Below are 23,164 nucleotides of genomic sequence, written 5' to 3'. Positions count from 1 at the left end.
AGGCTTGGCACCATGAGAAGCCAGGAGAGGCCATTGGTGGAAGTGCAGTTTCACTTGCATTGGGAGCCCCAGTGTTGAAGGGCCATGGAGAGAAATTGAGGCTTGGGACCATATAGCTGGGCCAGAGTCCTTAAAGAGAGCCCAGGAGAGGCTACTGGTGAAGGTCTGGGACAGCTGCAGTGGAGCATTTCAGAGATGCAAGTTCCATGGGATGACAACTAGGGACAGCAGCAACTATGGAGAGGAGCTGGCCTGAGCTATGAGATAATATGTGTGTGTGTGTGTGTGTGTGTGTGTGTGTGTGTGTGTGTGTGTGTGTAGAACATGCATTTCTAGAAGAAGGGTGTGTATATAGCTCAGGTCAAGTCAAAGCTCAGTTAACTAGGCTATTTTCTGTGTTTGCTTGCCTCATTATGAGTGTCAGAAATTACTTGAACCAAGTCTCCCTGAATCTCTTACTAGTTCTTTCTTTGGTAATAGAAAAGTTCCAAAGTTAATCCTCAGTGATATGTACTTATATCTTTCATTCGAGTCAGACTTCGTGGCAAAAATGGATAATCCGATCATAAAACACAACATCTGACTCTTTATGGAAGCAAGAAATATACTTAGAGGGTAATGAGTTCAGGTTGGGAAGAATGTGGTCATTCTCAGTATAGCTGGATCTAACATTCCTCTCTGACTGCTCATAAAGATCTGAAACATCCTTACTAGTACCAGTGCCTTTAATCTTCATAGTCATATCTCTATGTTCAAGAGCTAATGCCTGGGGCTATGATTTAAGTTTGACCTTATTACCACTTAGTTCCTCTCTAACCTTCTCTGACTCACATGTTCAATATCATTTCCTACTTCAAACTCTCAGCTCTGGCAGTATACCCTTATTTCCTGAATTTATCTTATTAATGAATCTTTTGATATTTTCCTTTCCCTCTGAGCATCTAACACTCACTAAATTTTTTTTCCTTAACTCTGTGACATTTTTAAAGGCTCCATTTAATTTCCAAAGTTGACCTTTATTTAGATTTTAATTGAGGCATGACATTTGTTCATCTTTATGAAGCATAGTATAATAATTATTTACATTTTACCATGTGCAGTAGCCAAATTAAGGTAATGGACACTTTCATTTCTTCAAATACTAATCATTTGTTGTACTATTGCTTTTTTTCTTTTATTTCAGGTTTAACAGGGTCAATGTGAAGGAAATATGTGCTCTTGTTCTCTATGTTAGCCTCTGGTTTGGAAGGCAAATTGGATGCAATAAGTTGAGATAGAAGTTCAGCCTTGTGTTTGTTATAACTATGGGCCAAAGGAAATAATACAAATTAGACATGTGTCAAAGAGCTCCCTGCTAAGCCCCAAAAGTTTGGAACCCGTTGGAAGAGTCTGGAGTGAAGAGGGAGAGAATGAGATGAACGTGATAGTAGATATGCCTTTAATAAAAATCTTTAATGCAGAGGAATGGAAAATACATGATTGAACATGCAAGTATGGGTTTAATAATGGTCTTATTTAGGGAACTATGACTGTAATTCAGTGTTCTGTCTCTGAACTCCCCAGATTGGGAAGAACTTTTAAGTAATTAAAAGAACCCTCATGGTCTAATTCATGAGGCTACAAAGTGCAGGGATCAATATGAATACTATGGGAGCTGAGAAAGTATGCAGTGAAACAACTCCTCACAGGAATTGTATAATCTCAGACAATACAAGGGGCATCAGTCTCTGATGAGCTAGCTCACACTAGCCATTAGCGACACTTGGTTATCACCGCCTTACCTCCCAGTCCCCATGAAGATTGAGAACAGGGAGGCAACGGAGGAGGAACATACTGCTGAGTGAACTGGGCAAGAGATACTGGTGTTTGATGCTTACTCATCAGGCTAAATAAGACTGTTCACAAGGAAGTTAAGAAAGAAGTTAATTAAGCAAGGTTCTGGAGACTAATTGTAGGGATTTAGAGGTTTTTCTGAGTTCTATGATGAGGCATGATCTTTCTGAAGTAGAGCAGGTTTTGGCATATCTCAGTGACTTAGACAAGTGTGTCAATTAGGCCCATAAAATTCTATCTCTCTGGAACCATAAAACATTAAAGCAACTAATAAGAGATTAGAGAAGGGCAAAAATAGACAAAAGAGGTTGTTTGCATCACTCTAAGGCACATAAGGAAAGATCTGCGTGGAACTGGTTTTCCTGGGTTTTCAGTAATAGTCTCTGTGGTGGTTTGAATAGGTATGGATGCCATACTCTCATGTGTTGGCCCACGGGGTAGGAAGTGTAGCCTTGTTGGGGCAGGTGTGTCCTTGTTAGAGGAAGTGTGTCACTGTGAGGACAGACTTTGAAGTTTCATGTTATTTCTGCTGCCTGCAGATCAAAATGTAGACCTCTCACTGAGCAGACATCCAGGGAGCCTGAAGGAGACTAACCTAAGCCCTTTGCATAAATGTTGCAGTTGTATAACTTAGTCTTCTTGGGGGACTTCTGACAGTGGAAGCAGGGGTTGTTTCTGACTCTGTTTTCTGCTTTTAGGACCTATTCCTTCTACCAGATTGCCTCATCCAGCCTCAATAGAAGAGTAGGTGTGTATTCTCACTGCGTCTTGACATACACTGGCTGGCTTATATCCTTAGGAGGTCTGCCCTTTTCTAAAGAGAAACAGAGGAGGAGAAGGAGCTATGGGGGGAGTCAGGGGAGGGAGGAACTGGCGGTGGGGAAACTTAGGTTGGAATGTAAAAACAAAAATAACGAACGAACAAACAAAAAAGATGTAGAACTCTCAGCTCCTTCAGCACTATGTCTCCCTTTCATGCTGTCATGCTTCCAGTCATGATGATAATGAACTAAACTTCTGTAACCATAAGCCAGACTCAATTAAGCATCACCACGGTTGTGGTGTCTCATCGTAGTGATGGAAACCTTACCAAGACAGTCTCCATACATTGCATAAGGAAGTTTTCTTGATGAAGGTTGATAACTACATTAACGTTTGAAGATTTAGAGCTAGATGTCCTTGATGAGACAGAACATGTGACATTTGTCTTTCAGGGCCTGGGTTACGTCATTCAATTTGACCTGTTCAGGTTCTATTCATTGAACCCCAAGGTTCATGATTTGTTTTTCTTTACAGCTGAATATATTTGTTGGCAAGTCCCACTTTTAACTGTCAATTTCTCCAAAAAGTCATTTGAAGTGAGTTCTTCTACATGTGGGTATTTTTGTTTTGTTACTTTTATTACGTGTTTAACAAATGACAAAGGCATTTACAGCCAGTCCAGTAAGTCTCAAAAAGAGGAGGCACTAAGTTTAAGCTCAATGACTAACTTAAATATACAGATATTCTAAGATTTATTTATTAATATAAGTTGAACTGTTGATACGATATACATAACATTAATCGCTTCTTGCACGAAGTGAATGTAAGTTTAATTTAATATTTACCATTGCAGTAACATATCCTAAGGACATGAACATAACGTTCCAAGACAGTGATGGTAGAGTGGGAGAGAACCTACCATCACTAATACAAAAATCTTGTTCATATGGACTTTGTAAATAGTGAAGACTTCAATCCAAAAGGGAAGGGGATTCTTTAGCAGTCTACACTGTAACCTACAAATTCTCTGCTACCCCAGGTACTCAGGATCTCTGTTTACCAGGTAAAGGAAATACACTTTAACACTGATAAATACAAAGACCAATAGGTTGGTGTGAAAAATAGTATAGATGTATGAATCTTCTCAAATGATAGGAATTCTTTTTCTGAAATAAATGAAAATCATAAGAGTAAAAGTCATTATGATTGATTTTACCAAACCAACATAAACATCAAAGAATAGAAAACGCTGAAGTTTGTCTGCCACTCAAAAAAAAAAAAAAAAAAAAAACTGTTTTCAACCTGGCTTTCTGAGTCATTTACAGAGTTTACTGATCAAGCCATTCCAAGGTTTAATTTTCCTTGATTAGCGAAGCGATTTGCTTCAGCTTCCTCTAACTTGCTAATCAATTTTAGCAACTGTTAGAGTGAAAATGCCACACAGATTGCTCCCATGGCTCAGTACCACTAATCAATTTTGAAAGCCTAAATCTATCTGCATTTTGCCCTGTCATTTCTGGCTTGACACTGTTAATATGTCTCATGACTCTAAAGGCTGATGAATGAGTTTTCACGTGAAGTAATGCACTAAAACGGTACTTCGCTGTGGCTTAAAGATTGTCATCTCTACACTGACTGCTCTGCCTTATGAAAACTGGTGGGTGTCTGCAAAGACAACAATATTTTTAATGAAGTTATCACAAATTAATTCATCTTCTGTTCTCATTTCAGAAGAAAACGGGTGCATATAAAAATGTGTGTTTTAAATTAGATATTGATACATTATTAATTGAATTTAGAAGCATTTAAGCCATAGCATCTAGGACAGGGAGGCATCGTGGACACTATCCACTCTAGTCCCTGGTTTAGCTAAATAACTGAAGGTACTAGGCAGATACCAACTGTCCCATATCCACCAACACCTAGCTCCCAATTGTGCATTAAATGAGCAAAAAATAAAATAAAATAAAACAAATGGCCCATCAATGCATTAAAAACTTTGCCATGCAAAACTTCAGAAAGTATGTGATTACTGTCAAATGAAACTGGGAGACCAACATGCTCCAGGTTAGCCACATGGCCTGAAAAACTGCCTGTCTTGTATGATTGTGAGAAACAATGACCTCATCATGTCCATCAAAGTATTTGCAGTATTTTAAGCGGCATCAGCCTGCTTCCTAAGTTGAAATTTCTATGTCTCCAATGTTCATAAACTAAACTTTATTTCCCCTTAGTGTGTAGCAACTGAATTAAATCAGCAACCATCTGGATCCTCCAGCAATATGACACTTATTAGAGGAAGGTTTGAAAATGGAGTCTGAAGAGCATTCTGAGCTGATGCATTACCAGAGTCTAGAGCTAAAGTATGCTCCAAAGTCTTTCCTTAATTATTAAGAATTACTGCCTGTTAGATGTCAAATTTCAAGTTTTCCCATGTAAGCAACGCATCTGCGTATTGCTGAATGGGATAGGGACCAACCCCAGGCATCCAGAATCTCAGTATATCAGAAAGGCATGATGTACAACACATTGCACCAAAGACCAGGTAAGGCACAAAACCAGAAACATGGCAACTGCCTGCAACAAGAGGTGACTGCAGCCATGAGCATGGAATGTGCTAGCAAATGGGAACCAGGGTTTGGTAAGGGTCACTTCTTTAGTAGTATGTTCAATGTTAGCTGTTCTTGCTGTCCTCTATAAAGTGATGTCTCATTTTCAGTCATCAAAGATATTTACAGTTTAAAGAATACTAAGATGACAATTTTTCCTTTTAATACTGGAATATAATCCACAGTTTATAATTATATACTCCATATAGTTCAGAGCCCGTGTAGTACAGTTCATATTCCCTGTGACCAATCTGCCTTTATTTTATTATCTTGTTTTTCTATCATGTTAATGATGGAGCGTAGGATTTCATGCATGTTAGGAAGAACTCAATCATTGAGCCACAGGCATAGAGACTCAGGCCGTTCAATTTTGAAGGGAAATTGGGTATTTTTGGCTTTGTTATCTCAGTTTATGTAATTCTTGGGTACCAAATGGCAAGCTGTAACCCTAGAATGAAGAAAGTTCACCAATACCATTAGGCATGGCTTTAAAATTTCATTCTTCAGGGGTATGAACTACCGGTAGGTGTTATGAAAGGTGATAGAGATAGGATGTGCTGTACTTATTCGTGTAGACTCTGATGAGAGGGACACACTCCTACTATTCTCACTTGGAGGAGTCAGCTACCCTGAAAGCTGAAGATACTTGCTGGCGATGCCTGCCCGTGATCTCAGTACTCAGGAGGCTGAGACAGGGTGCTCTTGAGTTTCAGACTAGCTTGGGCTACTTGATAAGACATTAAAAAATAAAACATAACAAAATTGTAAGACACTGTAGGAAATAACAGGCTTCTTTCCTTCAGAGTGATTTATACTGGGAAATATATACGGGAAAAACCTGTGAGGCTGGAGAAGACAGAATGGTCTAAGCAGAAGATGTGGTGGGAACTAATTTTACTAATGGGAGAAATGGACCTGGAGAAACATGAGAAGGTTGACAGAGGGGACAACCATATCCTGAAAATTGTTCACTGACATTTGAACAAGTGCTGCGTCATTGGTGTTCTCTCTCTCTCTCTCTCTCACACACACACACACACACACATACACACACACACACACACACACACACACACACACGCACGCACCATGAAATTTTTTAAAGATAATAGTAAGTCATATAGAAGTAAATTCCTAATAGTCATTATCTGATGTACTAACAATTCAGAAGAAAGTGTGTTTTAGGAGAGACAAAGGGAGGGAGAAGGAGAAAAAGAGCAAGGGAAATTGAAGGCTGATAGGTTAGAGAATGGAGTGTTGGAGGAGTGGGATATGGGAAAGGAGTAGAAAACACAGAATAAAGCAAGCAAAGTAAGTATATAAAAAACTGGAAACCATCATCAATACAGGGTCATAGTTTAAAGATTTATATTTATGAGTGTGTCGATAATCAATTACAGCAAATTTGATACTAAGATTTTATTGAGACCTGTAGGTATCTTTTAAATTGTTTTTATTTTTACTTCTTTCTCTTTCTGTCTCTCTCTGTGTGTGTGGTGGGGGTAGGGAGTCCCATGACGTATATGTGAAAGTTGGAGGATAATTTTCAAAAGTTGGGTCTCTTCATCTACTGTGGCGATTCAGGCAATGAGATTTTGAGTTGCAAGTACTGTTACCCGCATGGTCATTTCACTGACACCCAAATTGGAATTTTCTTACCTGCAAAGTTATATGAAGCTTTAACCTTAAAATTTGAAAAGCTGCATTATTCAGACAGTGACCTGATGGGTGGAATGTAGACCAGTGACAGGAATTTTCACTCAGATGTGTAATAGATCAAGAGCTATCTCACAATGGTTAAAGTTCAAAAGAGATGCCATAATAGAGGGGGGGATTACAGGTTTAAAGAGAAATCTGACGCTAGGGAAATGTCCAGAGACCTACAAGGATGACCCCAACTAACAATCTAAGCCATAGTGGAGAGGCTACCTTAAATGCCCTTCCCTGATAATGAGATTGATAACTACCTTATATGCCATCCTAGAGCCTTCATCCAGTAGCTGATGGAAGCAGAAGCAGACACCCACAGCTAAACACTGAGCTGAACTCCTGGAATCCAGTTGCAGACAGGGAAGTGTGATAAGCAAAGGGTGGAGAAACCCACAGAGACAGCTGACCTGAACAAGGGGGAGCTCATGGACCCCAAGCTGGGAAACCAGCACAGGACAAACCCAGACCCAGAACATGTTAAGAGACCTGGGCAGTCTATGGGACTTTGGCAGTAGAACCTGGTGCACAAATGAACGTTGGGAGCCCATTCCCCATCGGGAAATACTCCCTTAGCCTAGACACATGGAGGAGGGCCTAAGTCTTGACAGATTTTGATGATCCTTCATGGATGGCCTCACCTTCCCTGGGGAATGAATGGAGGATGGGATGGGGGGAATCGGTGGGGGCATGGGAGAATGGGAGGAAGAGGGAACTTGGATCAATATGTAAAATAATAAATAATAAAGTTCTATTATAGAAGAATAAAGGCAACCCTTTATTCTTTATTCTGTGTGTATATAATACAGCCAGAAAATACAAAGTAAGTACTATCAGATGGAAAAAGACATATAAACACACTAATCCTAGCTATTTATAGATGGATAAAATGATCAGCCAGCAGTTTTAATATGCTTTATCAACTGAGATTCTTTTAGAACCCATGGCACTGCTTAGCCAATAAGATACCTCTTATGTCGTTGAGAAGTGAATGAGCAACTCTTCAGTTGCATTCAAAATAAATGATAGGATTGCTACTGTTTCCAGCTGGAGTGACTGGCTGGTGAAGGAACCAGAGATTCAATGCCCAGGGAGATATGGGAGGGTCATATTAGCTCAAAAGCTCTGAAATATCACTTTTTGCAATTTTATAAACGAGTCAAAATCACCTCTAAGGGAAATACCTACTTTAAATTTGAGAGGAAACTCATTCTCACTGGATATTAATCAGATATGATTCTACATCTCAGAGATTTTTGGTCATATCTGATTTTTTTTTACTTGTTGTATCTGGAACAGCAAGTGTCAGGTAGCTGCTGGGTCCAGAGAGCATAATTCAATGTCCCATAATGTACAGGGTTACCTCACAGCAAGGAATCATTTGACCCCAAATCTTAATACTGTTAAAGCTAAGAACCCAATACTTCAAAGCACAGTATTAGTTCCAAATTTATTTCCTGTGTTCGTTAATTTATTCAGGACTATTTCTGATATTCTAAATATTTCCACCAATCTAAAATGTAAATAAATGACAAAAACTTGCATGCCAGCCAGCCTGCTATAAAGGAAAGTTCAGAGGTCATGGTGTTCATATAGTCAGAGAGATTTACAGTTTTGCAGCAAATTCCCCTCTCTTCTGGGGTGAGGGATACACAGTAATATTTATGTACTGTGTAAGTGTGTAAAATATCAAAATTAGAAAATGCAAGCAAGTATTTGTAAATGCTTCCTTAATGAAACGTGTTATATGTGTTATGTGCATGTTTACTCATTGGTACCGTATCTTTCTTTATGTGTGAAGTCTGTCTAAAATCTTTCAGGCCATTAAACAAATGCCTTGATAACAATTATCAGTCTTCTACAGAAGTGCCTTGCTCACGTCTGAGCAGCTACATGTTACAGAGCTCTTGTTTCTAAAACCTTTTAGCTGAAAGAAAAGAAAGTCCAAAAACTAGCAAGAGAAAAGCCAATAACTGCAGTTTTGTAGGTTTTTTGTTTTTTTGTTTATTTTAACCACACAGCTACTCTGATTTATGACGACATCACCTTTTTTCTCTGTGCAGTACAAACTCCTCTGTGTAACCTGAACTAGTCCTTAGGTTCAAAAACTCTGCAATGATGTAATGTTTCCCCAGCTTTTCTGTTGTTTGTGTGCGTTTTCCCCCAAATAAAGGAAACGAATTGAAAGTAGGTTCCTGTTTAATTGATTTTACCAATTCACAGGGAAGAATTTCCATTTCAAGAAGGCATGTTTATGTGCAACTGCCACCTTCCCTGAAACATGAGAAAAAAAAAATCTTGTCAATCAGTTGGCTTTACTTAACCCACATCTGTTTAAGACTTCAAATATTTGTATGAGGATATTATTTTCATCTGTGCCAAGAAGCAAGGAAACAGACATTTAGAGAGCCCCAGGTGGCATACGAAATAAAATCAGGACTTTCTGAGGCATGATTTGGCCCAGTGTCAACATGTGTCATTAGCATTTAGCATAAAAACATGCTGAAAGGGATTGGCTTAGTAGCCATGGCAGCGTGCTTTTCCATCTCTTAATTTATGTGACTAAGCTATACCGTTTCCCCCGATATATAGCAATAGGCAGCTATATATGGAGCTAGAACTCTGTCCCACACAGCCGGACCTGAGACTCAGAGTGAAATTGTGAAATGCCATTTGCTCCACAGAGTATAACATGAAGACAAAACAAGTTAACCTATAGCTGTGCAGTAAGCTACTAGCCAACCTGGAAAGCACCATGATATAGCTTGAAAGCAACATAAAGCCGCAGATGGAAGGGAGCTTCCAGTAGGGCCAAACTCAAAACAGTTTCTTCTGGAGACACTGCCTTTGTGGACAGATGTGTGTCACACAGAAGTTAGATGGATGGGCTTCAGCAAACTTGAGCCCGGGCCTTTAAATTTTTCTGTGTTTGATAATGTTATACATGAGTACCCTTTAAAGACCAGGCCGCTCTGCTGTCTTGCACAGCCCTTACACTATCATTGAGATATCAGTTACCACAAGTGTTTTGGCCACAGTTATGTCTGTAAGACGGGAAGGGGGAGTAGAACTTCCTACACTCTTCATCTAATTGTCTCAAGGCACCAATGAAGAACTCAGCAGTTAAGTTAGGATTGGGTTTCTAAAATATAATGCAGATATTTGAGCGATACTTCTTATTCCCTCCATGATAAAGGCGATCCAAAGATATCTGCCTTTAGAAATAGACTCTTGATATGCCAATTCACTTTCCTTCTACAATATTTCACAGTAAAGTGTGGCCTCTTGTGCCTCAGCCATCATGTCTGAATTCTAACACACAGAAAGGGGAAGGCAACAAAAATCGATATCTGTTCATCTTAAAGAGTACCTGATAAATACATGCTGTGCTATACGTGGGTGGCTAGAACTCAAGTGAATGGTGACACACAGCCACAAGAAATACTTAGAAATGCAGGGTTCATTTGGGGTCAGCAGGGGCTTAACTAAAATGCAAGGGCTGTAATGTGGAAGAAGGAAAGCACAGATATTCAATAGCATTCACTCTGTGAATAGGAGTCTAACCTACATGTTACGTCCTATTGTAGGTCCTGGATCTGAGATTTACTCCTCTTTCCCTTGGACGCAGCTGGATACTTCTCTGTGTGTGAGTGCCAGGTTTTCTTGTATCTCATCACACACATGTCTCTTCTTCTCAGATCTTGCCTTGGCAGTTTTGCACACCCAACATCTTTTTCACACTCTACTTTCTGTGACTAGAACCTTGACCTTGATTCTGGCTCAATAAATGCCATGGCTGAATGGAACAGAACAGGTGTTAATGTGGGGCCAGGATGGACTTCTGTTCAGTTCTAGAATCATAACAAGCACTCATGGACCACCTGGCTTTCAAGTTGGTGCTTAGGCATAATCAAAAATTCCCTATCTGAAGTTCTTGGAGCTAACAGTGTATGAATTCTTAATTCTTTTAAGATTTGGAGTATTCGCAAATGCAAAATGAGTATGCATCTTGCAAATGGGACCCAAGTTTTAACATGAACTATATTTATGCTTATATGCATGTTATACATATGCCTGCTGGTAATTTTACACAGTGTTTTAGTGTGCTGTAAATCATCATACAAAGTCAGTTGTAGGATTTCTTACTTGTGAAGACGTGCTCATGTTCAAATGTCTCAGATTTCGGAGCATTTTGAGTTTGGGATTTCTGCATCAGGAATTGGCCTAAATAACAATCTATTTCTTCTTTTGTAAACCTGGAGTATTAAAATGGACCTGCAGCATAAGTGCTACACACAGGTTGTAGGATCCCGTGTAAGTATGATGTAACCTGTATTTCATACTAGCAGAATGAAAATGAATAAGCCTAACACCACACCTGTATGACTAAACGAGACCTTTCCATATGCTGAGTTCTGTTCCAAGAAAGCTCCTAACACCTTACAGTGACACAAACCATCACTTTGTCATTTCATCTGTGTTGTTTTCCTCATCTGCTCTCACACAACATGCTTGTCTCCTTTCTGAGGCTTGATCGGAGCCACTCTCTCACATCTGCAGGGCTTGGTTGAACCCCTCTCAGGAGGGTATGACCAATGCTGACAAAGAACATGCAATTTAAATGCATATTTCCCGTGCAGAAGGCTGTTTCCATTTAGACTCTGGTGGCAAGGTTCCAAAGCTGCCAAAGGCTCCATCTAACAAACCCTACAAAGTATTTCTATCTGGGGATTCATAGCACACATATGTCTCAGTAGTTCCTAGGAGATTAAATCCAGAGAACTGTCATGAGAGTGTGACAGGCATGACTTGCTAAAATAGCATGACTTGCTAATATAGCAAGCAGTAAGGAGGAGCTGGAAGATGATGTCATGCTAACTCAACCACTTCTAAAACATGTTTGTCCACCCAGTCGGCTCAGCTGGAGAGAATTGGTAATGATGGGGCTAAGCATTTAAAAATGCATTTTTCTCAAAAAGGTCTCCCAGTTATAAGTTTATAAGTTTACAACTTTTGTTTATTTTACAAATTAATCTAATACTCCTTGTCTACTCATTATAAAGGCAATAAGTAACCCATGGCAGGCCTTCAGCGTAAGTTATCTCAGTTGAGCCAAAAATCTCATACATAAGCATCCCCCATTTCAACAGAGGCAATTTCTAACCAACTTTTTTTCTTGTGCAGAAAATTTGACATGTAGTTCACAACATGAATGACAGCACATCACTCTCTGTGTAATACCATTAGTTTTCCATCTGAAATGTTAAGTCCAAATTCCATGGGATAACCCATTTCAAGATAACTTCATTGGTCTTTGTTTTAAATACACACACACACCACACACATCCTCTCCAAATATCTCGACATTCCTGAATTTCTTCATCATTCTTTCTCTCGGCACTGAAAGCCTGTGCTATGAGCTATCACCTGTCTTGCATTTACCACTGTCTAATTATTTTGTCTCATTTAACTTTAGGTGTTCTCAGTTGTTCTGAAATATTCTCCTGATTTTGGATTAAAAATCTTTTCCTATACCCACACTTACCACTATGGTCTTAATTTATTTATCATTTGCCACATTTTTTAAAGAAATATTTACACATCTCTTTCATCTGTATGTTTTGTAACAGTTTCTCTTGTCTCCAATAAAACTGTATATAAAATAATAATAAAACAGTTAATGGTAGGGTTTTGTTATTGGGAAGGGTTTTGTTACTGGGAAGGGATCTGAAGCATGTCTAAGAACTTTAAGATTTGGGGATATTTGAAGATCCATGATATATTTTGTGGTTGAATCTAAATATCACAAAATTATTTTGTGTTCCATTTACACAGAGCTTATATACATTTTGGCAAATAATGGGTCTCATTGTGACATTTTTACAGATGTGTATAATCTAATTCGATCATGTTCATCTACCTTACCTTCTGTAGTGGCTAATCTTGTCTGTCAAATTGATGGTATCTGGAATCAATTAAAGCACAAACCATTAAGCACTCCCAAGAGGAATTACCCTGATCAGATCACTTGCAGCAAGAAGACCCAACTTAAATGTGGGCAGCAACTACTAGTAACAGCCTAGATAAAGGATATGGGGGAAGGAAACTTCACATTTTACCTATTGTCCTTCACTATTGCCGTCAAGCCCATCTACTTTCTCGCTGTGACAGTGCTTCACAAATATTGGAATCAAAATTTCTGTCTTCTGGCATAGACTGAAGACCACCAGATCTCTGAATCATCTGAACCTTCAGTGTCAGATTGAAACTGAAGAGGCATCCAGCCTTGTGGAGTGAGAATTCTTAGCCTCTCCACGGTGAGACGATCACTGTTGGACTATCCTGTCCATATTCTATAAGCCAACAAATGTATATACACATTTATATTTGTATATGCATTTTCTCAGTTCTGCTCTTTTAGAGAGCCCCAATTAATAAATCTTCTATAGTTAACTTTCTCGTTTTCCTATTTGTCTCTTTAAGTGTTCTGAAATAGTTCCTCCCCTTCCCACTCCCATGCCTTATTTTACCAAAAGGTGAATTCTACATATCAGAGACATGATACTCATCCTTTTTAGTGTGGCTTATTTGCAGCTTATTGTGACCTCTATTCCTAATCATTTTCCTACAATATCATGTTTTCTCCTTTATGTGGAATAGCACTTGGTGTATATATGTACTTTTCCCTTGTCCGTTGATCGCTTGACTCTGTAAGTTGGGTATTTTGGATAGCCAAGTTCTTGGTTAACAGATTCGGCTGTTATGAAATTGTTAATGACATTTAAATATATTTTTACTTACTTTTTTTTTTACTTCTTTCATCCTGTAGCTGTTTCTAGAATAGCCAAAACTGGCTGGGCATGTGGAGAAGTCACAGATGCTATAGATTGATTAAACTCATAGTACCATAGTTTGTAGCCCATGACATGCAAAATTAGATGAATTGATAAAGAAAATTATATATATATATATATATATATATACACATATATGTACAGTAAGTTGCATTCATCCATAAAGAAGATAAAATTATATCATTTGTAGAAAAATGGATGGAATTGAAATCATGTTGTTATCACTTCTAGATGTATATCCAGGATTAATACAGCAGAATCATACAACAGTTTTATTTGTCAACATTTATTATTTTTATTAATATTGATTTGTTAATGAGCCTGAAGTTGTTTGCATAGTTTTGTTGAGCATAGAGCAAGCTCAACTTGTTCATTTATCTGCAACCAGCAGACAGTTTAAACAGGAGCTAGCTGGCTAGTATGACTTTGTCTAGGGCAATTTATCTCCACTTTGTACTATGTCTTATCCTCCAGAAGGCTGGCTTGGGTTTGCTCTTGAGCAGGTGGTGAAATTCTAGGGAGAAAGATAGAAATGTGCACATGGTTTTAAAAGCCTCAGCTCAGAACTATCTCCTGACATTCTCCCTGGTCTGTTTATAACAGTAACACATAAAACCAAACCTGAATAGTGGGCTCCAGCCTTTAACAAGTCATTTTGTAAAGGTCATAGGCACCCATCTGCTATCTATCATCTATTTGTCTGCCTGTCTGTCTGTCCTTCTGTTTATCTATCAATCATCTACCTATATATCTATATCTATCTACTTCTATATGTATATGTAAATATGCAAAGCTTGGGATACATTGAACTATTTTGATTTTATTTTGTCTATAGTGTGTGTGTGTGTAATTCTATATGTGTACACATGAGTGAAGGCCTGATGTGTGATAAACTTTTCCTTGAGACATGCAACACATACATGTATACTTACCCTGAGAACGGGAGTCCCAGGTAGATCAAAGTAATGGTTCCACCAATGACTAGTTTGGTGGACTAATACATTTCAGGGGTTTACTAATGGGAGTATTACCTACAAATAACAGGGATGATTCCAGAGCAGTTACAACACTAGAAACCTGCCCCAGCATAAGTGAAAACTGCAGCCCTGGGACTCTGTGTAACACATGTAGGAAGCTCTACAGTCTGAACACTTTTTTCTCTCTGCAGCTTGGCAATCAGTGTCCCCACCGCAGTCCAGTCCACTGTTTCCTATCTTTTAAAGTGTTGGGAAGGGCCCCTGGGAATTTTTCAAGTTTATCTCTTGGGGGGGGGGTCATGAGTTCCTCCCCTCCTGGAGGAAATGTCTTAATTAGGAGAAAATGTTTTAATTCAAAGGAAAATGCTGTGGGATGAGCCAAGAAACACCTTTAGATTCCCAGGAGCTGAAGTTCCATACAGTTGCAAACCAACCCAACCCATGCGGGTTCTCAGAACCAAGCTCGGGTCCTTTGAAAGAGCAATGCACACTCCTCACTATTGAGCCATATCTCTGACCCCACATTCAAATGCTTCTATCAGTTTCTAAATATGTCCCTCCTTTCCTGTGCCATTTGTACCTTTTCAGGTTAGCAATTTCAATAGAATACTACTTAGCTTTTATTAAGTTATTCCCATGGTTCTTCTGCATAAGTTATGAGTACTATATTTAAAATGAGCTATACAGTTGACTCTTATTTGAAAACCAAATTGCCTTAAAGGATATAAATGATTTTCTACCAATTGTTGAGACTTCTGATAAATTCAGATCACATACTCGTAAATAATGTGTAGTGTCAGTATTATTTTCATATGAAAGGAGATACTTAATTCTGAATACATTTCTTCAATAAGTGTTATTATAAGAGGGAAAGCAGACAGGTTTCCCCTATTGTTTCCTGGGAAATTGTGCTCAATTTAGATGATCCAAGATGAAAAACTTCTCACTTTTACTATATGATGGTTAGAAATACATTTTTTTGTTGTTGTTAAGAACAGGAACATCATTTTTCATATAAGTAAAGAAATTGCAAAGTGGATCCAGGCCATCATCACCCACTGTACCCACCTGAATGTTCATAGGCTTTGTTTTTATCTCTGGGCCCTCTCAAGAACAAAGTATACTTTCTTCCAGTTTGCAAATTTTATTCTCAATGGTAAATTACTAAAAACTCTGAAAAGTGAAGGCATGAAGGCACTTCACATGTTGAATTATTTAAGAAAAAACTTTCAACCAGTTTCCAATGCAACAAAAGCAATACATAAAAGTTGTTTCTACCAATATACTTAATATGCTGGGCCTTGAGAGTCATTTTCAAAGAAATCCTCTGTAAATATATGAACATTTTCTAAAATTTGACTCTTAATGAGCAATAAAGTTTACACTTCAAGGATGAGGTTTCATTTCATTACTTATTAATTTGATCAAATATGAACTTCAAAAGAAAAAGTATTTCAACTTGACAAATATTTAGAATTCTGCAGTTTTGGAAAATGTGAGTTCCATTTCAGTAGACAGAACAAATGTGTGCTGTCTGGTTATCTCTCATTGTGACTCTACCTAAATCAAGTATATTTTTGCCTTACATTTTTTTCTTTTTTCATTTAATTTTGCATATTATTGGAGAGTTTTCAGGCTGTTTCTTTCAGTGAATTTTTCATTTATGATTCAATCACAAATTAACATTATCTTTTGTGATGATTAACTTAATTTACAATGTGTCTACAAATTATGGCAAACATTTCATGTTTAGGGAGAAAAATACTAGTCTTTAGGTTATTGAATTGCACCAAAAATGAATTTTTTTTAAATTTTAACTGATTTTATATTTGGGGTAACTGATATCCCTGTTAAAGCTATAATAGAATCTTTGCTTAAAGTTCTGTGTAAGGGTTTGAGTGAGAATGGTCATGATAGGCTGATATGTTTGAATACATGGTTCTGAGTTGGTGGAATTGTTTGGGAAGGATTAGAAGGTAAAGGCTTGTAGGAAGAGCTTTGTTACTGGGTATTGAGTTTCCCAAAATTTCTCTCTCTCTCTCTCTCTCTCTCTCTCTCTCTCTCTCTCTCTCTCTCTCTCTGTGTGTGTGTGTGTGTGTGTGTGTGTGTTTATGTGTGTGTGTACCTGTGTACCTGCTTTTGGGTAACATGTGCACTATCTGCTGCTCAAGTGCAATGCTTACCTGTCTATAGCCTCTCTCCTCACCTGGAATGATAAGATGCAAATTAACTACATTATTTTATGTTCCCCTTTTCATGTTTTTTTTTTTTTTTTAATCATGGCAATAGAAAAGTAAAGTAGCTAAGATACTTTGTTTTTTGGAAATTTTAATAACTATAGACCATTTTTTAAAATTATTTTTTCTTATTTTACATGTAAATCACAGTTTCTTGTGACTCCCATCCTCACATGCTCCCACACTCTCCCCCCATCCTATTCCCCACACACTCCACAGGGAGGGTGATGTCTTCCAGGAGGGATCATCAAAATCTGTCAAGTCATTTGGGGTAGGGCCTAGGCCCTCCCTCCTGTTTCTAGATCAAGGGAGTAGCCCTCCATGGTGATTGTGCTCCCAAATTCCTTTTTGTGTGCCAGGGATACATCCTGGTTCCACTGTCAGAGGTCCCATAGACTTCCCAGGCTTTCTAACTGGGTCTGGTTTGGTTCAATGCTGGTTTCCCAGCTATCAGTCTGGGATCCATGAGCTCCCCCTTGTTCAGGTCAGATGTCTCTATGGGTTTCTGAAGCCTGGTCTTGACCCCTTTACTCATCATCCCTCCCTGTCTGCAACTGGATTCTAGGAGTTTGGCTCAGTGTTTAGGTGTGGGTGTCTGCTTGTGTTTCCATCCGCTAATAGATGAGGGCTCTAGGATGGCATATAAGTTGGTTATCAATCTCATTATCAGGGAAGGGCACTTAAGGTAGCCTCTCCACTATTGCTCAGATTGCTAGGTGGGGTCATCCTTGTAGGTCTCTGGAATTTTCTCTAGAGTCAGTTTTCTGTTCAAACCTATAATGGTTCCCTCTATTATGGATTCTCTTTTCTTGCTCTCCTCTATTTGTCTCCTGACTCAATCTTCCTGGACCTTCATGTTCTCTTCTCCCCTTCTCTTTCTCCTAACTCCCTCTCTACTCACTGCCCCCCTCCCATGCTCCAAATATGCTCAGGAGATCTTGATCCTTTCCCCTACTGTGGGTGACCTTCTATGACTCTCTTAATTTCCTCCTTGTATCCTAGCTTCTCTGGCAGTATGAATTATAGGCTGGTGATCTTTTGCTCTATGTCTGAAATCCATATATGAGTACATACCATGTTCCTCTTTTTGTGATTGGGATACCTCACTCAGGATGGTTTCTTCAAGTTCCACCCATTTGCCCGCAAATTTCAAGATTCCATTGTTTTTTTTTTTCTGTTGAGTAGTATTCCATTGTATAAATGTACCACATCTTTATCCATTCTTCAGTTGAGGGGTATGTAGGTCACTTCCAGGTTCTAGCTATTACAAATAATGCTGCTATGAACATATTTGAGCAGATGTCTTTGTTACATGGATGTGGATCTTTTGGGTATACGCCTAAGAGTGGAATTGCCTGGTTCCATGGCAGACTGATTCCCATTTTCCTGAGGAACCACCATACTGATCTTCAAAATGGCTGTATAAGTTTGTACTCCCACCAGCAGTGGAGGAGTGTTCCCCTCTTTCCACATCTCCAGCATAAACTGTCATTGGTGTTTCTGATTTTAGTCATTCTGACAGGAGTAAGATGGTATCTCAGAGTTGCCTTGAGTTGCATTTCCCTGATGGCTAAGGATGTTGAATACTTTCTTTAAATGTCTTTCATCCACTTTGGATCACTCTATTGAAAATTCTCTATTCAGTTCTGTACTCTACTTTTTAATTGGATTATTTGATGTTTTGGTGACTAGCTTCTTGAGTTCTTTGTATATTTTAGAGATCAGCCCTCTTTCAGGTGTGGGGTTGGTGAAGATCTTTTCCTAGTCTATGGGCTGCTGTTTTGTCTTATCAACTGTGTCCTTTGCCTTACAGAAGCTTCTCAATTTCAGAAGATCCCCATTTATTAATTGTCAATCTCAGTGTCTGTGCTACTGGTGTTATGTAATTTAGGAAGTGGTCTCCTGAACCAATTTGTTCAAGGGTACTTCTCACTTTCTCTTCTAGGAGTTTCAGTGTGGCTGGATTTATGTTAAAGTCTTAGATCCATTTGGACTTGAATTTTGTGCATGGTGATAGACATGGATCTATCTGAGTCTTCTACACACCATCATCCAGTTATGCCAGCACCATTTTTTAAAGATGCTTTCCTCCTTCTATTGTATAATTTTAGCTGTTTTGTCAAAAATCAAGTGTTTGTAGGTGTATAGGTTAATATTAGGATTTTCTATTTGATTCCATTGGTCGACCTGTCTATTTTTGTTCCAATACCAAGCTGTTTTCAGGAATAGAGCCCTGTAACAGAGCTTGAAGTCAGGGATGGTGATGCCTCCTGAAGTTTATTAATTGTACAAAGTTGTTTTGCCTATCCTGGGTCTTTTGTTTTTCCTTATAAAATTAAGTATTATCCTTTCAAGGCCAGTGAAGAATTGTGCTGGGATTTTGATGGGGATTGCATTGAATCTGTAGACTGCTTTTGGCAATATTGCCATTTTTACTATGTTGATCCTACCTATCCAAGAGCATGGGAGATCTTCCCATTTTATGGTATCTTCTTTAATTTCTTTCTTTAAAGATGCAATGTTCTTGCTATATAGGTCTTTCACTTGTTTGGTTAGATATTTTATGTTGTTTGTGGCTATTGTAAAGGGTCATGTTTCTCTGATTTCTTTCTCAGCCCCTTCATAGTCTATGTATATTAGGGCCACTGATTTTTTTTGAGTTAATCTTGTATCCTGCCACTGAAGGTCTTTATCAGCTGTAGGAGTTTCCTGGTAGAATTTTTGGGTCAGTTACGTCAACTATCGTATCTTCTGCAAACAGTGAAAGTTTGACTTCTTCCTTTCCAATTTGTGTCCCCTTGCTCTCCAATTTTAATTCATAAAATTAAATGGTAAATGTGTGTGGTTTAAAACAACAGATATTTACTACCAATTAAAAGTAATATTTCACTTAGAAGAATCCGACATATAGTCATCCAGTCTCTAGTAGCACTCAGTCAAGCTATACCTGTGGGACATAAACTAGTTACAAATAGACCTCAGTAGAGACTTGAACTGGAAAGCAACAATAGTAAAACTTGCAAAGCCCTCACATACCCTAATATTAAACAGTGTGCTTCTAAGTAATAGAAGTGAAAGAAAAACCCCAGGGCAAATTTGAAAATATTTTAAAGTGAATAAAAATGAAAATGCAGCTTATCAATATTTTGGAATATTGCAAAGCAGAGCCTGGAGGGGATATATAGCATGAAAGGTAAGTCTTAGGAAAGAAGTTTTTATAACTTCGATATATAATTTCCACTTTAGGAAGCTGGAAAACAAAGCAAACCTTAAATTGAAGTTTACAAAAGAAAAGAAACAATAATAGAACATGCATCAATGAAGAAAAAGGGTGGAGATAATTAATGAAATCATAATGTGGTTTGAGACAAATGGGAAATAACTAAGAGCAGAAGTTAAAGATGAGCTACAGACTGCTGACACTTTAAAGCAACAGCAAAGAACTATGAGACCCTCTGTGCTCAGGGATTTGATAACTTAGATGACATGGACCACATCCTTGAAAGATGAACTCTCCCAGAACACACCAAGAAGAAAGATCCATCTTAATAGGGTGTGCCAGACTCTCAGCCCCTACTCCAGTTTCTCAAGCTTTACTCAGTGTGACAGTCAGTTGACTTCCTGCTGCTTTCTGGTCAAGATGTAGCCAGCACCATGTCTGCCTGCATGTCGCCATGCTCCCTTTCATGATGATTAATGCACTGAACCTCTGAAACTGTAAGCTGCCACCTCAATTAAATATTTTCATTGTAAGGGTTGCTATGGTCATGATCTTTACACAGCAATAAAACCCCTCAACTAAGACAGATCCTAAGACCTAAAGGGGCTCGGGGAACAATGAAGATATGTATACAAGCAGAAAACTCATGACTAGCCCTGGCTCTAGACTTGGAAATGGCCCTGACTCCAGAATTTCTAGATTTAGCACCTTTTCACTATGCTCCTACAATCACAGATTCTATGAAGGTCCCAAGACCTGTCACACATTGTGGTCCGTCTCCCCCCTACCCCTCGTGAAACAGGAAGCTAACCTCATTTCTATATATGGCTACTATAAGACAGACTGGTCCTGCTTGCATAGGGCTCTGGAGGAAGACTCCCATCTAAGGCCAGGGGCATCCCCCAGAGTTAAATACTAGCCCTCTCCCCTGAGGCTAAGAAGACATGCAGATAGGTGGACATCAGTGTAAGCTTATGGGCATGTAAGCTGAGGTGCTGTCTGCAGCCATACCATGGTTCTCACAAAGGCCCAGAAATAAAGAACTTTAACTCTGCTTTTTGTATTTGAATTTGAGTGCCTGCCCAGGAACTCTCCAGAGACACCCTGTCCATTATCCCAGAGACAGATATAAAATCCTCAGGCATGAGTCCTGACTCATGCACCTCCCAAAAGCTAACTAGACACATTAGGTGATATTTCCTAAGCAAGTGTTTATCTTCTGATTTGGCATATAATCATAGCAACCCTACCATACACAGTCAATCTTCCACACCTGGTTGAGACCATTCTCCCAAAGCACTATACAATTTTCTTCTAATTAACCAGTCCTGATAAGCTGGCACGGTCTTCAATTTCCCTTCACAGATGCCTCTTCATGAGTGAGACACCATGCATAAACATGAAGGTAATGGCCAAGATAAATGGAAGATATGTCCTTGTAAACCCACATACATTTAACCTGTATTTCAGAGTTGGGTTAGTCATATCTCACCCTTGAGACAAGAGCCTTGAGAGAATTTCAGGAAGAAAAGAAGGCTTCACTTTGGCCGAAGCTTGAGAGCACAGTCCATCATGGTGGGAAATGTACTGTAGCCCAACACGAGGCAGGGGTCTCATTCTGCCGATGGTCTGCGCACTTCCTCCTTTATACTCAATACTGAGCAGCAGCCCATGGGATGTTGCCATCCACATTTAGGGTGAGTCTTCCCATCTCAGTTAAGCCAGTCTAGAAAATCTGTCACAGACACGTCCAGAGGTTTGTCTCCTGTGTGAATCTAGATCCTGTTAAGTTGGCACTTTTAACCATTGCCAGCATTAAACTCCCCATCCATGACAAGATTGCCTTTTTAGGAGAAGAAATTGTCCTTGCCAAGCCATTTCCTCTGCAGTTCCTTTATGTTGCCTTGTCACTGATGTTGGAAACTTCTGGCACCCGCAAATCCTCTGACACTTGCCTGAGCTTAACAATAAAATGTACTAATCGTGGATGAGTTTCCATTTTAAAGGCTTTTCTCCTCTGGCAGATAATAGTCCCAGCCTGTAACTTTAGTGAGGATTTAGAGTTTGGCGAGATTTGCAGGGAAAGCTCAACATTTTTGTGCACTGATAATTTGCCAACGTTTCCAAGGAAGTCAAGACCCAAAGTAAAGCTGCCTTAAAAGTTCTGGGTATGACCGTGGCTCCCTGAGAAACTTCAATTTGAAAATGCATGTTTATTCACATTGCCTCTTATCGTGGATAAATAAGATTCTGGGCAAACAAATAGGCTGAGGGATGTTTATTCAGGGAGGAATCACTTTCAATAGAAACAGATGACCACCAGCAGGTTCCGGTTCCAAGGATGCCTCAGGATGCTATCTGTCTCTGACCAGGAAGCAAGAGAGAGCCTGCTTGGTTCAGACCACAGACCTAGTTCCCCCCGGGTCACATCTGAACCTGTCTCCACCTCCAATGGGCGTGATCAGTGCAACAGGTATGGGCAGGGCAGATATCTCACTACAGCCTGTGCTCCAGATGCAGGACACCTGGCAGGAATAAAACAGGGCATCATAATAAATGCACCTGCAAAGGATTGAGCTCATCATTGAGCTCCTAACTGTGAATGCAGGGAAACACAACCAACCCCATCAGTAATGCGCATGTGCCCATGGATCACAGAGCCACTGGAGCACTGTTATCGTCTAATATTCCCTCAAACTATGAGTACCTTGTGTTGGATTCTGGAAAAATGAGCAGCTACCATGCAACGTGTTCTGTGAAAGATTTAAAACCACAAATGAAAAGGGATTAACTTGTAGACATAGGGAAGCCTAGGTGATCTTAAGAGCTGCCCTCATGCTCTGGGCACTTAGAATTAACTACATAAAGACAAGAGCCCATATAGATTTAAAGATGTAATTTGTTCAGTGGGACATACCAAGGCTCAGCAGCATGGAGAACCTAATAGATGGGCACTCACAGAATA

This window comes from Phodopus roborovskii, unplaced genomic scaffold (assembly GCF_943737965.1).
Source record: "Phodopus roborovskii unplaced genomic scaffold, PHOROB, whole genome shotgun sequence".
Lineage (NCBI taxonomy): Eukaryota > Metazoa > Chordata > Mammalia > Rodentia > Cricetidae > Phodopus > Phodopus roborovskii.
The sequence above is the reverse complement of the archived record's forward strand: the minus strand, read 5'-3'. Positions refer to the sequence as shown.